General features: G+C 40.7%; 1 protein-coding gene across 1 annotated transcript in view; it reads right to left on the reverse strand.

Moving 5' to 3' along the window:
* Positions 1 to 18,027, reverse strand: part of LHFPL1 (LHFPL tetraspan subfamily member 1) — a 140,146-nt gene that overhangs the window by 114,238 nt on the left and 7,881 nt on the right. The window lies entirely within an intron of this gene.

Below are 18,027 nucleotides of genomic sequence, written 5' to 3' on the forward strand. Positions count from 1 at the left end.
TATTTTCTCACAATTCTGGAGGCTGGTAAGTCAAAGATCAAGGAAATGGCCACTGGTTGTCTGGTGAGGGCTGCTTTTTCCTTCCAAGATGGTACCTTATTACTATGTCTTTCAAAGGAGAAGAATATTGTGTCCTTATATGGCAAAAGGTGAAAGGGAAAAAGATCTAAACACTGCATGAAGCCTTTTTTAAGGGCTTAATCTCATTCATGAGGGAAGGAGACCTCATCACCCAATCATCCCTTAAAAGTCCTACCTCTTAATACCATCACATTGGCCATTAAGGTTTAACAACTGAATTTTGGAGGGAATATACTCAAACCATGGCACTCCCCATCCAGAAAGAGCCTCCGATAGGCTCCGCATTTTTTCAATAGCTCTTTTCCAGAAAGTTCTGACCTCATCCCTCTACTCTCACAGAAACACTCAAGGACAGGGGCTTAGTTTGGTTATCCTTCAACCAAACACATCTAACCTTGTCTACCATCATTTGATTCTTCCAGGATGCTCTCTTTTCATGCCCTTGACACTGCAGAAATTCCCAGAGAAGGGGAGTTATACTCAATTCTTCAATCACTCTCTGATCCTACTCCTGAAATTTTCCTTAGACCATCCCTTGCAGTCAATCCTACTTAGGATTTTCCTTGTCCCATAGGCCAAGTGGTCTGGCCTCCCCTTCAGAATCCTGAGCCAAAACAATGCCCTGATGGGATCCCACTCAGGAGTTGTAGCAATGGCAACAGAGGGCTGCGTCTGGGGTGAGGAACCATATGGTCACTGTCCAGTAGTTGGCTCTCCTCTTAGGACACGCATGTGGCTGGACATATAGGTTCTGGGGAGTATGCCATGGTCACAGTTCTCCAGAGGAGCTACTGAGAAGAGGTATGGCTGAGGCCTGAGCTCTAGTGACTCTTTCTTCTGGTTTCCTTCAAGTCTCTGTCAGTTCAGCTAAAAAACTCTCTCCACTCATCCAGATTATACAATAGCTCCCCAAAGTAGTACCCTAATGAAATGTGTAAGTAATGCTGACTTATTTTATTCTCCTTCCACAAAATAATCTTGTTCTCAGCATAAATAATATTTTCATTAACCAAAATGTGGGGCATATGTTCTATAATTAAGAACTTACAACCAGAGAATTTGGAATTGTGACTGCTTTTGGGAAATCCAGAGCTTTTTGTTTCCAGGAAGTAAATCCAGACTAGATTTTTGGAGGAAACTAAAATCTAGTTCACCAAAATAAACATAACTCAGTCAGCTGATCTTTATTAGATGTCCAAGTGATCAATGATATACACTATCAGATCAGACCTTCCATTTTCCCTTTCCTCAAGAGGATGACCAAGGTCGTTCCATCTCCAAAATGTTATATAAGAGTCCCAGAATTTTCCTTAAATGTGAGCACATATACTAGCTAGAAGCAGGGATTCTGATGACTAAACAATATGAACACCAAGTAAAAATGTTCAAGATTATTATTTATTAGATATACAAGTTTATTCATACACAGCAAGTGACCATAAATACATACTGCAAATATTTCCAAATAATGTCTTGTACAGGCACCATGATGGGTGACAAGAGCTATGAACTGGTAATCAAGAAATCCAGGACAGGGTGCAGTGGCTCATGTCTGTAATCCCAATGCTTTGAAGGCTGAGGTGGGAGGGTCACTTGAGGCCAGGAGATTGAGACCAGCCTGAGTAACATGGCATGACCCCACCTCTACAAATTTTTTTTAATTAAATAGGCATGGTGACAAGTGTCTGTAGTTCCAGTTACTTGGGAGGCCGAGGCAGGAGGATCACTTGAACCCAGGAGTTCAAGGCTACAGTGAGCTATGATTGCACCACTGCACTCCAACCTGGGTGAGAGAGCAAGATCTCATATGAATGAAAGGAAGGAAGGAAGGAAGGAAGGAAGGAAGGAAGGAAGGAAGGAAGGAAGGAAGGAAAGGAGGGAGGGAGGGAGGGAGGGAGGAAGGAAGGAAAGAAAGAAAAAAAGAAAGAAAGAAAAGAAAGAAAGAAAGAAAGAGAAATCTAGTCTTTACCATTCAGTAGCTGTCATCATAAATCAGTGTACCATGCTTGAAGAAGGTTACGTAAAAATATTTGCCAATTCTACAAAGGATTAAAGACTGAACCTTTGCAGTTTTCAGGATATTACAGAAAAGAGAATAGCAATAATTTGGTGAAAAAAATATTTCTTAGCTCTATTAGTTCTCTTCATGTCTAGGAATATCTGGAATATACCAAAGGCATCTCAAAGGAAGAGTAATGTTTCTTTCTACAGAGTAAGAAAGATGCTGTGGTCTATAATGTTATCTTTACTAAAATACAAATGTCCAATTTACTCAATGGAACCCAGAATGAGGTTCTAGCATTTTTCTCTTTTATCCTGAACCAAACATGTGCTGGTAAATATTTAACAACTGGCTCTCCAGGGGGAAAGCAGATATTTGTCTGTAGCATTAACATATTTATATAGTGTAAAAATCTGCCACCGTGGCTGATTTTATGCCACTTATCTTAGTCTCTTTTGCTGCTGCTATAACAGAGTAACATAGACTGTGTGATTTATATCAACTTATTGACTTACAGTTCTGGAGGCTGGGAAATCTAAGAGTGAAGAGCTGCATCTGATGAGGACCTTCTTGCTGCATCATCCCATGGTGGGAAGGCAGAAAGACACAAGAGCACACACGAGTGAGAAGAATGCTGAACTCATCCTTTTATCAGGAACCCATGCCTGTGATAATGACATTAATCCATTCATGAGGACAGAGCCCTCATGACCTAATCATCTGTTAAAAGTCTCACCTCTCGACACTGTTGCATTGGGATTAAGTTTCCAACATGTGAACTTTGGAGGACACATTCAAGCCATAGCACCACCAAAGCGATGTCACTGAATGCAGAGTTAAGAAGAGATACACAGAATTAGCTCTCACAAAATGTTGTGAGCCAGCCAGATCTCTGATAAGAAATGTAATCTATGCAAAACAGAAGAGAAAATTAAAAGGATAATGAACAATATCTTCCACTTGTGAAGGGCTGTCATAAAAGGTGATGTTTACTCCTTCTCTAATTCAATGATATTACAAAACTGTTGTAGGAGATGAGTGATTAGCATAGAACTCAGAAATTAGAGACAGTCACGTTGGATTCAAGTCCTGAATCTGTCATTACTAACTTGGGCAAGTCGCTTGACATTTGGGGGCTTTAGAATCCTCATCTAGAATAACTTAATATGATAGCACTTGCAGAGTTCTAAGAACACTGGCTGGCATACTCAATAAAATGTTAGCTCTTATTATCATGACGATCATCATCATCTGCAGAATTGGTATAAAAAAGCTAACTGGTCAACTTTCCTCAGAGGTTTTGAAAATTGAAATATTGCATGTAAAGTAATTTGTAATCTATAAACACTATCCAATCTGATATAGTTTTCCATTGTTACTTACTTAGCTCAGAGATATAAAACTGAAGGAATTCTTAAGGGAAATGTATATTAACTTTTTCTAGAGAGCTTTAAAAATAAGAGAGAATCTCATTGTACATGAAGAATCCTGTCAGAGTCACAATCAGAAAGGAGTTTGTTATTCTTTAGAGATCATCCAATCCAACCTCATCATATAGATGTGAAAATAGTTGACGAAAATTTAAGTAGCTTAACTAAGAAGTTAGCAACGGAGTAAGGACTAGTATCTAGGTCGTTTGACTCATAGTATTCTTTCCATCAAGCACATCACAATATTGGACTCTACAGTTGTTTGCAGGTCCTACTGTCTAGCCAGCCACAGAAGGATGGTAAATAGCAAAATGTTCTTATCCTTATCCCGACACCAGAAACTAGTGGAACTTTGGACATATATTATACGCTTAATTCAGTATCGAGGTTTGGGATTCACACCCATCATTATTTTCTCACAAGTAGTGAAAGTGAGGGATCTGTGTTAATGTAAGTCTTTATTTTAATTATTCTGGGGCTACATTTTGCCTGTTTTCTTCAGAGGCAAAAGAAAAGGCTCCTGGTCCACTAGGGTCCAAAGTGTAAGCTTGTCCAAAAAGTCCATCACTTCCCAGGGCTTCAGTTTCTTCATATGTAAAGATAGATGGTTTAATTAGATTACTCAATTTTCAGTTTGAAAAGCATTTATTTAGTACCTATTTGGTGGCAAATGTTGTGCTAGACATTTGTGCTAGATACCAAGAGGAGACCAACAAGCTCTTATCTCTGTTGAGATTAAAAGTCCATTGAGGAAGCAGACACACTCATTGTATTACAAGTGTAACTGCATTACCATTTGTGCAATAATAGCAATATCTACAAGGTGCCACAGAGGACACAACAACCACTGGTAATGTGGCAGATTTCAAAAAGTGGGTAATGTTTTAGCTAGATCTTGAAGTATGTGTAGTCGTTTCATAGGTGAAGAATTTGCAATAGAGCATTCCAGGCAGGGGAATCAACATTCACAAAAGTAGAGAAGCATCAAAGTGCATTCACACAGGTAGAGATGCATCAAAGGTTTGGCTAACATCAAGAAATTTGAAGTGACCAGAATTGAGAGTGTCTAGTAATGGTAGCAGTTAACATTTATTGAGCATGTTGTATGAACCAGGAACTGTTCTGTAATCAGTAAAAAAAAAAAAAAAAGAAGAGATATTTTACTTTCTTTTAAAACTGATAGTATTTTACATTTACTCTACATCTCAGTTAAAACCAAACATATTTCAGATGCTCAAAAGCCATTTACAGTTTGTGACTGCTATATTGGACAATTCGGTCTAAGTGAAACTTTTCGTTGTGCTCTAGTGTTTTTGTTATTGTGGTTTTTGTTGCTCTTTTTTTTGTATTTTTTCTGTTTCTGTAATCACAGTTCACAGGGTCATCCCTGTGACTCAGAAAACTCAGAGATTCCCTAACCAGCCTATTATGCAGTCTTAAAATTTACTACCGTTTGGGTCAGGTTCATTGACATTTTTCTGGGCTGCTTTGGCATTTTTTAGCTTGTCTGGTAGGCAAGTGAATATGCCTCCGTCTAAGCTTAATAGCAAGAGATATGCATGGTGATTTCTTCATCAGCCCATAGTAGTAGTTGAAACCATGGGAATGGATGAGGTCAGCCACAGAACATTTGTGTACACTGCAGAATGAGAAGACAAGTGGACTGAGGATCTCAGAGAAGCATTCACACTCAAGGAGAGCAAAGGAAGAGAAATGGTCAAAAAATTAAGAACAGAGCCAGGAACAGAGTGGTATCTCAGGAGACAAGGAAGGAGAATCTTTAAAGACAGGAATAGACAACCATATTGAAACTGCCTTTGCAAAACTTATAACAGCGAGAAAATTATGGTAGTAAAGGAGATCTGATCTAATCAACCCCTCATCTTGCTTTGAGCCTTCAAGCTGCCCTTAATTATTCCTGGGCTTGGGCCAAACTAACTTCCAGATACATTTAGTTTATAATTTAAATAATAATGGCACTTCCTCAAAATGCAACTGCCTTTGTAAAGCTAAGGACAGACCACCAGGCTAAGAAGATAAGAGGAGCCTGAATTCTGCCAAGGTATAGACATAAATGATTACTCGCCGTTATTCCAGAAGCCACAAGATATGCAACTTCCCCAATTACTCCTGCAGATAACATAACTATTGTAGAACCTAAAATTGACCTTTTGAGATGTCTTTTCGGGTTTGTTGCATGTCTGATAACCAATGGCTCCACCTGAACCTGCCAACTGCTCCTGTGGTCTCACCCAAAAGTGACTCAGTGGGCATGAGAACCATTTCCTATGCCCCTATGATTGCATCCCCAACCAGCTGGCAGCAAGTACCTAATTGCCTAGTCACCCCGCCTCTCTTCACCCAAAGTATCCTTGAAAAACCCTAGCCTCCAAATTTTCAGGGAGGTTGATTTGATTTAGCCAGCTCTACATGTGTGAAACTCTTTCTCTATTGCAATTTCCCTGTCTTGATAAATCGGCTCTATGTGGGCAGCAGGCAAAATGAACCCATTGGGTGGTTACAATATCAACTGCTGTAGAGGGGTCATGATGATTAAGAAGCTTGTCAGCTCTATCATTATACAATTCCATAATCACTAATGAACGTGTTTTTAAAAAGAAAAAAGTCAAATTTGTTAAAGAAAGTAAAGATGGTATATCCCCCATGAAACTGCCTGCATTAAAATTTTCATTTTAACTAAAAGCTCCCTCTTGTGTCCAGAATGGAGATTTTCTTGAGAGTTGATGAAAAGGCTTTAAAAACATCTGCTGATGTATATCTTTCATAATATTCTTTTGTAATATTAATTTTTGCCAATAAATACGTATTAATTTTATAACCAAACAGAAACAATATAACAAAATGTTTAAAACATGATGGTGTTTTTTCTCTAGACCTGGGGCTTCTGTAGAAAGTCATCATGTGAATACACAAAATTCCAGTAAGTGTCTGCTACCTTTCTCAAGGGAGTAGTGAAAGTTCTTTGAGAGTAAGTGTCTTCTGGGAAAGACTAACATGTTTAACAATCAACTCAGGTGATTCAGATTCATACTACAGTTTGAAAACTATCTCTTTATGCTCTCAAGCTACCATGTCTCCACTAAAAGGAGAAAAGAAAAATGTCCTCCCTTAGAAGAATCCAGGAGATCTGTAAGGCTCATAGTCCAGACACAGGGAGTGGAGTAGCAGTGGAAGGTGCCAGAAGCAGAGGCTCTAGCTTTGTTTGTTTCACTGTTGGAGGCTCTGGGGAATTAGGGAAAGAACAGCGTCCTAGGAAGCTAGAGGACTAGGGGCTAATATCAGCTCTGCCTCTAAATGGCTGCATGTGTGTAACCTTGGACAAGGCCCTTCCTTTTCTGGGTCTCAGATTTTCCTTTGATGGGACCCTTCTAATTCATAATCTAAGAGTCACACCACGAAAGAGGCAAGACTGTAAAGCAGGCAATGTTTCCCATCCTCTCATCTTACCTGTTTTCACAGCTACTATCCCCATGAAAACCCAAGGTCCTGATGCCACCCACCCTAAACTGTTGAGTACTCTCAACACCCTGTGCAAATGAAAAGCAACTTGAACCAGCCTCCTCTCCATGTTGAAGTATATCTGGCAAACAAGAAATAGTTAACAGTGACCCAGTGGTTACATTTTCAAAAGGATCTAAGGGTTGTTGCAGAGGAGGGAGTAGAGTAGTATACCTTTTTTTAGGTATGGGTTGGGTTTTTGTTTGTTCGTTTGTTTGTTTGTTTTTACCATGTATACATTGTATGTGTACAAGTATGCATGTTCATGTATGTGTGTTAAGCAACAACATACTTTGCTTGCCAATTGAAATTCCTTGCCCTCATAGCCAAATGCAGTTGAGAAAAGTGAATTCCCAGTGAGTTTTTACTGGTACTATACAATGGTAGAATAATATATACAGTCCAGGAGTCCATTGCTACATGGGACTCAAACAAAGTTCTTACGAAAAGGAGTTTATTTGGCATTATGGGTTAGTTACTGTGCTAGGTCCTAGAATGAGAACCTAGGGTGAGCTGATTCCAAAACCTATCTTATCTTCATCATATCATGTATTTTTCTTGACTCTACAGTAAGGAATGGAAAGGCTGTAGCTAAAAGAAAGATCACATGTTTAATGCATTGCTAAGTGGAGAAACAGGGAAAAGCAAATTAGGTAGGTGTGGAGCCTGGGGACACTTGTTTCCGAGTTTTCTTCATATAGTTCCTCTTCTTTTTTTCTCCCTCTTCTTCTGTTTTTTGGGTCTTTCATTTCTTCACCTTTTCTTCTCTTTTCTTCTCCTTTTCTTCCTTTCTCTTTTTGTCAAAGACTTTAAAAGAACAATTTCTCTTACCCTCATCTCCTACAAACAGAGATCAATAGAGTGGCAATAGCAATAGGGACTTAGCGCTGATTAAAGTTGACATATTGGGTGTGGTAGCCTATAGCCTGGCAAGGGTGTAACAAGATCACCTCAACTGATCAATTGAGGTTTTGCCTTGGATGTGAGCAAAGCTGTGGTGCAGCAAACAGTAGCAGCTTCGTAGGGAGAGGCAGTTAGGGGTAGGTTATTGGAACATTGACTTGAATTTTTATTATTATTGTTATTCTACTCAATTTAATGATGTACTTAAAAAAGGTATGTGAGAACAAAGGATTCTATGCTCTACTCATGAAAAAGATCAAGGGTTACATTTGGATTGGACTGTTACTATTCACTTGTGATTGGGAAGGAAACAGCTTCATGGGGTTTAGGACACATCTGGGCATTAACCATTACAAGTACAAAGCACACACAGAAACAAAAACAGTGCATATCAGCAACAATGCACATTGTCTCTTCTCTTTCTCTCTCTGCTCCCTTTCTCTCTTGTCCTCCTTCTTCTTCTTTCTCCTCTCCTCCTCCTCCTCATTTTTCTCTTTCTTTCTCTTTCTCTCTGTCTCAATCTCTCTCTCTTTCTCTTTCTTTCTGTCCCAATTTCTCTCTCTTTCTCTCCCCCTCTCTCTCTCTCTGAGGTGATCCAACCAGAGATCTCTTCAGAGATTTATTACAATGAAACAGAGAAAATAGAGTAGTTTTGTTCTCCCCTGTAAAGCTGTATGCACAGATCGCAACTCAGCACTCACCAGGGAGTTCTCTCACTTCCCTTCTCCCTTAAGAGAGAAGAGGAAGTAAGCAGCTAGTCAAGCCTGCCTGCTGAAAAGAGGCCAAGCGTGGGGGGAATGACTGACTAGTTTGGGAGAATGACTGAGTAGCTACTCCTGTGCTGTCAAATGGAGTTTGCCTTGAGAGCCAAAACTACTAAAATGGGGTCTGGAAGCTATCAGAGAAGAAATCTGATGCATGTGTGTTTTTACCCACAGTCGTCCATCACCAGGGATTTTTGTGTTTGAGGCATGTTGCAGAGACTCCAGCAAGCTGCTGTATATCAACTGTGATCAGTTTTTAACATCCTGTCATAATCTAAAGGGAAATAACCCCCAAATCTACATACCAGTACTTTTTCTTTTTCTAATTTGCCTTTCGATGCCAAAAATTGAAACAAAAACCTGAAAGGCAAGACTTACATTGAGCAATCGCTAGTTTGGAAAGACCTAGCTTACTTGAGTGTGTGTCTGTGACTACAGAATAGGGTGTGCATATTTAGGTAAAGACAATGAATTTGAGTAATGCCACTTGAATTGTGTGGGCCACCTATTATGTTCCAGGCACTATTTAAACATATATATCTTAACATGCATAAGGCTTAGCGCTTTATATATGTTAAAACTAACAAGAAGAAAAAATATTCTTCCTGAATGTTATGAACTGAGTGTGCATTCCCTCAAAATGTATATGTTGAAGCCCTAGTCCTCAGTGTGATGGCATTTGGAAGTGGGGCCTTTGGGGAGTAATTAGGTCATAAGGGTGGATCCCTAATGACAGGATTAGTGCCCTTACAAAAAGAGACATGAGAGAGATAATCTTCTCTCTGCTGTATAAAGACATAGTGAGATATCAGTCTACAACCAGAAAGAGGGAAATTGGTCAACACCTCGGTCTTTAACTTCCCAGTCCCCACAACTATGAGAACTAAATGTTTGCTGTTTAAACCACCCAGTCTATAGTATTTGTTATTGCAGACCAAGCTGACTAAGATACTAGGTCAAAAGGGATGTGATACTACAAAAGCATTTTAGGTTAATGAGATGAAGAAAATAAATACAATTTTCTGCTTAAAGAATATTCAATCATGGAACTCAGAAATTTGTATTATGAATATTATTGCAAAGCAATTTGCAACAATCTTCAGAAAAAAAGGTACTATATTAGAAGTTGGAAGATACGCAGTCCTAAAATGTGTTAATATTCTCAATCATGTACACCACAGAATAGTTTTAGAAAGTTCCAAGAGGAAAGATTGGGGCCACTATGTTGGGGTTTCTCATTCAATCCCACAGTTCCTAAAAGATATAGTCCAGGGCTAGTGCCAACAATTCCTGGAACTTCTCCTTTGTCTGCCCCTTAAATACTGATAGTCCTCTGAGTTTCTATGTTTGGCCCATTTTCTCTCTAGGTGGTCTCAACCCTTCTGATGACTTTTACTGACATCTGTATGCTGATGCTTTTCAACTCTACATCTCCTATTCAACATCTCCCCGGGCCTCAAGATTCACATATCAAAAACAAAAAAAAATATCCAGTGGACATTTCCATCTGGATTTCCCATAACCATCTGAAACTCAAGATGCTCAAAATGAAATCACTGTTCTCCCAGGATCAGTTCTCCATTATTTTTCTTGGTTGGTGAACCAAAGTTCACTTGTCATTAAAGCCAAAAACCTGAGATTCCTCCTCAACTCCTTTTTCTTTAACCACCATATCGAATCAGTTACCAAGTCCTGCCACTTTTAATTCTCCAATCACTTATCCCTTCTCTGTCACCCCTGCTTTGCCTTAAACCAGGCACTCCTAATCTCAAGTATGATCTGTTATGATAATTTCCTACCAGCTTTCTCTGCTTCTGGCCTTGCTTTTTCTAATCTCACCCCCTCCAATCCTATCCTCCACTCTGCTACCAGTCTAATACGTACATCTGTGCATCTGGTAGCCTCCTAATTAAATCATTTTAATGGCTCCCTTTCACCTACGAGAGTAAGTTCAAACTCCTTGGCATAGCATACAAAGGTCCCCTAAACTTGGTCTCTGCCTTACTTTCTAGCCCTGTTTCTTCTGCTATTTACCTTTGATGCACTTCCTTCTCCAGCAATCCTGAAATACTTGTAGCACTTCCCACATTCCATGCTGTTGCATACTCTATACCTTTGCTCCTGTTATTCTTGCTACTGGAATGACAACCATTCCTATCCTTTCTTTGCCTGGATAACTATTCTTCACCCCTCAAAACTTAGTTCCAAGCTGGGCGCAGTGGCTCATGCCTTTAATCCCAGCACTTTGGGAGGCCAAGGTGGGCAGATCACTTGAGGTCGGGAGTTTGAGACCAGCCTAGCCAACATGGAGAAACCCCGTCTCTACTAAAAATACAGAAATTGGCTGGGCGTGGTGGTGCATGCCTGTAATCCCGGCTACTACTCAGGAGGCTGAGGCAGGAGAATCACTTGAACCCAGGAAGTGGAAGTTGCAGTGAGCTGGGATCGTGCCACTGCACTCCAGCCTGGGTGACAGAGAGAGACTCTGTCTCAAAAACAAACAAACAAACAACAACAACAAAAAAACATAGCAGAAGTGGTCCCCCCTATGGGTAGCCTTTACTTACCTCTCCACCCCTAGAACAATATTCTTCCTCTGTGCTCCTCCAGCACCCTGTATGTGTCTCTTTCTCACGGAGCATACCATATTGTATTGCAACTGTTGGTTTGCCTTTGATTTGAGGTCTGTCTTCTGTACTTTATTGTGAGCTCCTTGAGGGGGAGTAGAGACTACATTGCAACTCCCAAGCAAGCATGAACTATATTCAGTTGATTTTTTTTTTTTTTTTTTTTTTTTTTGAGACAGAGTCTCTCTGTTGCCCGGGCTGGAGTGCAGTGGCACTATCTCAGCTCACTGCAACCTCTGCCTCCCAGGTTCAAGCAATTCTCTGCCTCAGCCTCCTGAGTAGCTAGGACTACAGGCATGCGCCATCACGCCTGGCTAATTTTTTTGAATTTTTAATAGAGATGGGGTTTCACCATGTTGCCCAGGCTGGTCTCGAAGTCCTGGCCTCAAGTGATCCACCTGCCTCCACCTTCAAGAGTGAGCCACGGCCTCCAGCCTGTTCAGTTGATTTCTAATGAAGAAACAGATGTGCTTTACTTTTTTTTTTTTCTTCTTTTTTGAGACAGAGACTTGCTCTGTCATCCAGGCTGGAGTGCACTGGCGTGATCTCAGCTCACTGCAACTTTTGCTTCCTGGGTTCAAGCAATTCTCCTGCCTCAGCCTCCCGAGTAGCAGGGATTATGGGTGCAAATGCCACCACACTAGGGTAATTTTTGTAGTTTTAGTAGAGATGGGGTTTCTCCATGTTGGCCAGACTGGCCTTGAACTCCTGACCTTAAGTGATCTCCCTTCCTCTGCCTCCCAAAGTGCTGGGATTTCAGGCATGAGCCACTGTGCCCCACCCGGAAGTGCTTTACTTTTGACCTCTCCATTTGGATTCATCTCTCTATTCCTATTGCTACTATGCTAGTACAAACCCTAGTTATCACTCATCTAAATTCCCTCCCTGTACATAACTTGAACACAGAGAGTCTTTGATGATTCTCTAAAGAGTAGAGTCCAAACTCCTTAGGGTAGCATACACAAACTGGTCACAACCAACCTTCAGGCCCATTTCCTGCTAATACCTAACCTGCCAACATCTATACTCCAGCTATGCTTAACTACCATCCATTTGCCTTTGCATGTTCTGTGCCCCTCTTGATGAACCCTTATTTACCCTTCAGAGTCCACCTTAAATGTGCCCTTCTCCGTGACGCCCTCTGCAAATTTCTCCAGGCAGTTAGACATGTTTATCTTTGCATTCCTATTGCACCTGTCTATTCTAGCACTTTCTACACTCAATTATAATCATCCACTTAACTTATCTTAGCCTCAGTTTCCTCATCTGCAAATAGGGGATAATAACAATTTCTCCTTTATAGGGTAGTGGTGAGAAGTAAAAAAGACAATGCATGCAAAGCAGGTAGCCCTGGATAAATAGGAGCTGACATCAGTTGAGCTCTCAATATGTGCCAGGCACTTTACATGTATGAATTCATTTCATTGTCCTCATATGGTAAGTACAACTATTGTCTCCATATTTAAGTGAGGATATGATGACTGAGGGGCTGAAATGACTTGCCTAAGGTCACACAATTGGTTAGTTGAAGATCTGGTTGAACCCATGTGGCCTGGTGCCAGACCATGCTCTTAACCACTATTCATCTGTGTACACTTTCTCATCCCTACTAAATGTGAACTCCTCTAGGACAGGAGCTACTCTTTTCTTCATCCAAAAGTTAGACTCACTTTTGAGAAATGTCTGTTCATATCCTTTGCCCACTTTTTGATGGGGTTGTTTGTTTTTTTCTTGTAAATTTGTTTGAGTTCTTTGTAGGTTCTGGATATTAGCCCTTTGTCAGATGAGTAGATTGCAAAAATTTTCTCCCATTCTGTAGGTTGCCTGTTCACTCTGATGGTAGTTTCTTTTGCTGTGCAGAAGCTCTTTAGTTTAATTAGATCCCATTTGTCAATTTTAGCTTTTGCTGCCGTTGCTTTTGGTGTTTTAGACATGAAGTCTTTGCCCATGCCTATGTCCTGAATGGTACTACCTAGGTTTTCCTCTAGGATTTTTATGGTATTAGGTCTAACATTTAAGTCTCTAATCCATCTTGAATTAATTTTCATATAAGGAGTAAGGAACGGATCCAGTTTCAGCTTTCTACTGATGGCTAGCCAATTTTCCCAGCACCATTTATTAAATAGGGAATCCTTTCCCCATTTCTTGTTTTTCTCAGGTTTGTCAAAGATCAGATGGCTGTAGATGTGTGGTATTATTTCTGAGGACTCTGTTCTGTTCCATTGGTCTATATCTCTGTTTTGGTACCAGTACCATGCTGTTTTGGTTACTGTAGCCTTGTAGTATAGTTTGAAGTCAGGTAGCGTGATGCCTCCAGCTTTGTTCTTTTGACTTAGGATTGTCTTGGAGATGCGGGCTCTTTTTTGGTTCCATATGAACTTTAAAGCAGTTTTTTCCAATTCTGTGAAGAAACTCATTGGTAGCTTGATGGGGATGGCATTGAATCTATAAATTACCTTGGGCAGTATGGCCATTTTCACGATATTGATTCTTCCTATCCATGAGCATGGTATGTTCTTCCATTTGTTTGTGTCCTCTTTTATTTCACTGAGCACATATACACCATGGAATACTATGCAGCCATAAAAAAGGATGAGTTTGCGTCCTTTGTAGGGACATGGATGCAGCTGGAAACCATCATTCTTAGCAAACTATCACAAGAACAGAAAACCAAACACTGCATGTTCTCACTCATAGGTGGGAACTGAACAATGAGATCACTTGGACTCAGGAAGGGGAACATCACACACCGGGGCCTATCATGGGGAGGGGGGAGGGGGGAGGGATTGCATTGGGAGTTATACCTGATGTAAATGACGAGTTGATGGGTGCAGCAGACCAACATGGCACAAGTATACATATGTAACAAACCTGCATGTTATGCACATGTACCCTACAACTTAAAGTATAATAATAATAAATAAATTTAAAAAAAAAAAAAAGTTAGACTCACAGTCTCTAACTCTCTCAAGTCGGCTCCCTACAGGAGATAGGGATGCAGATTTCCAGCCCTCCACTCTGCTTAGATAATCAGCACTTTACTTTACTCTCCTCCCTCAATTGCCCCCTGCTATTCAGCTACCTTGCCCTAAAACAACGTACTTAACATTTCTAAGCCTGTCTCCAGCTACCGCTTTGCTCCTTTCCATTGCCTCAGTTACTTTAATGCTTTCCAGATCCATATGAAGAGGCCTGAGAGCACTTCAGGTGAACAGAATACGGTTGTACACTGCATAAGAGTTTCAATCAATGTTCATTAATTGTTTTGGGTATAGTTTTATAATGATTATAAGCAGAACTACAAATGTACCACACAGGCCAATGTTCTGATTGGTTCTGTCCAAACTACCATCTGGGACCTACAGATACCAGGTAAACTCTGCAAGCATCTCAGTCTATCCCAAAGATATTAAATGTTGACATTGTTTTACAGTCTTAAAAAAGAGATTAACACAGAAAGTGAAGAACCAACAGTAGCTCCAGAATTTCTATATAGAGAAGCTGCATCTACTCACCTCCTACCCTTTTACCGTTGGTATTTACATTCTCTCTTTATGTGAAGAGGTTTGGTGGGACAGGTAAAAATTAAAAGATTGGTCTTGAAAACATGTTTGTAGAGCAATCACACTTTTTGTAAGCTTCTTTGGCATAACTTGATTAATTTGGGCTAATACCTCTTTCTCCAAGTCAAATGGCACTACCACTGTGTATGGCTTACAGTCACACAGTGAGTCTTAGATAAAAGATAGATTAGAAGTTCTCATTTCTTGGCTCCAATTGCTGGGTTACAGAAAACTTAGTTCCACCATCCTTTCCAGACACCTACTAATTTCAGAGAAGATGAAAACCCTTTGCTTGTGAGAAATCCCAATTAGAATGATAAAAAGAGTCATGCTAGAGAAGGAAGAACTGGGGGAAGAGTGGGATGGGAGCCAGGAAGAAGGAAATCACACCCACTCTGGAGTCAAGGCAAGGTTTGTAGTTTCCACTAAGAAACCAAAAAGCTAAAAACAGGAAGAAAGAGGTGAGGTGCAATCCAAAAAGCAATCAGCTCACTGACACTTTATTTATTTTTACCTGGGGAAAAGGGGTGTGGGGGGGGGCTTGGGCTCCCAGGCTGACCCAACAGCTGCAGCTGCTATAAAGGAAGTGGGTGTTTGGGGGAGGGGAGGACCAGGATAGGAGAGCTTGCCTGTTTCTTGCCCCCATCAGAGGCCCTGGGATTCTGAAGGAGGGAACCTGAGACTGTGTCAACCCGAGAGACAGAGATATTTCCAAGAGCAGCAGAAAAGGAAACATCTCTCCAAGGACACAAAATCTATGGCAGTCCTGACCTGGAAATCTCGAGGAGGCCTCCTTGCCCTCACTGCCTTTTAGCCTGCCTTGCTTGCCTTGGCCTTTTTAAGTGCAGATGAAGGCAATGGAATTGCAAAGCAGATGGAGGAAGAGGAAAGGAAAGACAGAGACTGTGCCAATAAAATATTACTATAAAAATCTAACTGAAAACAAGACTTTCCTGAGATTTTGCCCTGGTCTTATAACATCTGGTTTCATTTCTCTTCCTTAAAGAAGAAAGAACATAAGAGAGAGGGAAGGGGGGGGAGAGAGAGAGAGAGAGAGAGAGAGAAAAGGAAGGAAGGAAGGAAGGAAAGAAGGAAGGAAGGAAGGAAGGAAGGAAGGAAGGAAGGAAGGAAGGAAGGAAGGAAGGAAGGAAGGAAGGAAGGAAGGAAGGAAGGAAGGGAGTTGGTGAACTTAGTACATACGTTTTCAATGGATTCCTTTAAAACATGCTCAGGCAGCTGGGAGCTCGAGCCCTGAGGTGGAGCTCTTGTCACTGATGGAGACAGCATCATTCTGTCAGAAGGGTATACAGGACTCTGTGTGGTCCTGACCAAGTTATTCCACTCTGCCCCAGCTTCTACCTCACAGAATGGGTAGTGAGACTTTTAAAAGAAGTAACAGCAGAAAGTGTGCCGAAAAGTCTAGTAATAGTACAAACAGTTTCTGGAAGCTTCCTGTGCTTTACTTGCATGTTCTCATTTAATTCCCACAAAACCTGATGTGATAAGCTATTATTGCCCCATTTTAGAGATGAGGAAAGTGGATTAAAGAGAGGCTGGCTTGCGATGATCAATATCTAGTAATTGCACCCAGCTCTGTCTGACTCCAGGGCTTTTAACTTCTAGATCATATAAAGTAAGATTATTGGCATTTTGATTAAATTGTACACTTCATGGTTTCCATATTTTATCTGGAGGAAATGTTTGCTTGAAAAGAGTTTGAGAGATGGGGACTAAGGTACTTCTTTCTGTTAAGTGGGAGCTGAGAGAGGGGAACATTTGAAGCTGCAACCCAAATTCCAAACTTTTAACTGAAGCAAGTATCCCCATCAGGCATTCTGGGCTCAGTAATGTCAGGTGTGAAGAAAGTCAACCTCCTCATATTCCCTTGAAGAGCCTTGATGTTTCAATATATCACTTGCTTCAAATTGAGAGTCACATTCATTCTGACTGGTTCAGTTAGTGCCCTAACCCAGCTCTGCCATCACCAAGTCTCCCTTTCATGGATACCTACTAACTAGGTTCCAATACTGCATTTAGAAGAATCCCCCAAAGAAAGAAAACTTAAATGTGCACAGTGATCATTTGGCTGTAAAACATGTTGAAATATTGGAATGTGCAACTGAAAAGGAGAGTTGAATCTGAAGGACTTAAGGAGCAGAAGGATCTGAGAAGCTTGAGCTGGTCAAGGGGTCATTCTGCTAAGAGGCCAAGGAATGGACAAGCTTTCCTTATAAATTTCCTTCTAGCGCATTTACTCAGATAAAGCTGGCTCAGAAGAGAGGCCTCACAGGCTTAGATTTCCTAGACTGGTAGCCCTAAAAGGAACTTGTGAATTCATCTAGCCCAAATGTGTTCTCTTAAAAGTAAAGAAACGTGAGTTTGATATTCTCTTTAGTGCCATAATCTTTCTTTATGCCCCTGAGTCATATCTTTTGTCACTCAAGAGGGCCATCTACCAGCTGCTTCCAAATGCAGCCTCCTAAAATCCAGAACACATGGAGGAAGAAGCATATCCACTAGGTATGGTTCAGTGGAAAGATCTCTAGAGCAAAGGATGGAATGCCTAGGTTGTACTTCTAGTTTTGCCTCTCTCTAGCAGTATGACCATGATCAAGTCACTTGCTTGTGAGCAAATGGGGTTAATTTACCTGCATAGTCTATCTCACAGCTGTAGCCTGAAACACACACACACACACACACACACACACACACACACACACACACACAGAGAGAGAGAGAGAGAGAGAGGAGAGAGAGAGAGAAATAGAAAAAGAGAGAGTTATGAATGTAAAGTTCTATAGTCACTTACACAGGCCACACTTTGACTGTGCCTTGTAATATCGAAGAATGGAAAAGAAAAAAAAATCCTGCAAAATTGAAAGTAACATTTTAACAAAATGACATTATTATTTTTAATTGGCATTTCACTTTGTTTCTCAATGGAGGAACTAGATTCCAACTTTGTCCATACAGAATACAAGTGGGCCCCTTTCTCTTCCTAAATTGTTTTTAAATAAAATACAGACAGGGTCTCACTATGTTGCCCAGGCTAGTCTTGAACTCCTGGGCTCAAGTGATCTTCCTGCCTCGACCTCCCTAAGTGCTGAGATTATAGGCATGAGCCACTGCACCTGGCCT

The sequence above is a fragment of the Papio anubis genome, chromosome X (genome assembly GCF_008728515.1).
Source record: "Papio anubis isolate 15944 chromosome X, Panubis1.0, whole genome shotgun sequence".
In the NCBI taxonomy this organism is placed as follows: Eukaryota; Metazoa; Chordata; class Mammalia; order Primates; family Cercopithecidae; genus Papio; species Papio anubis.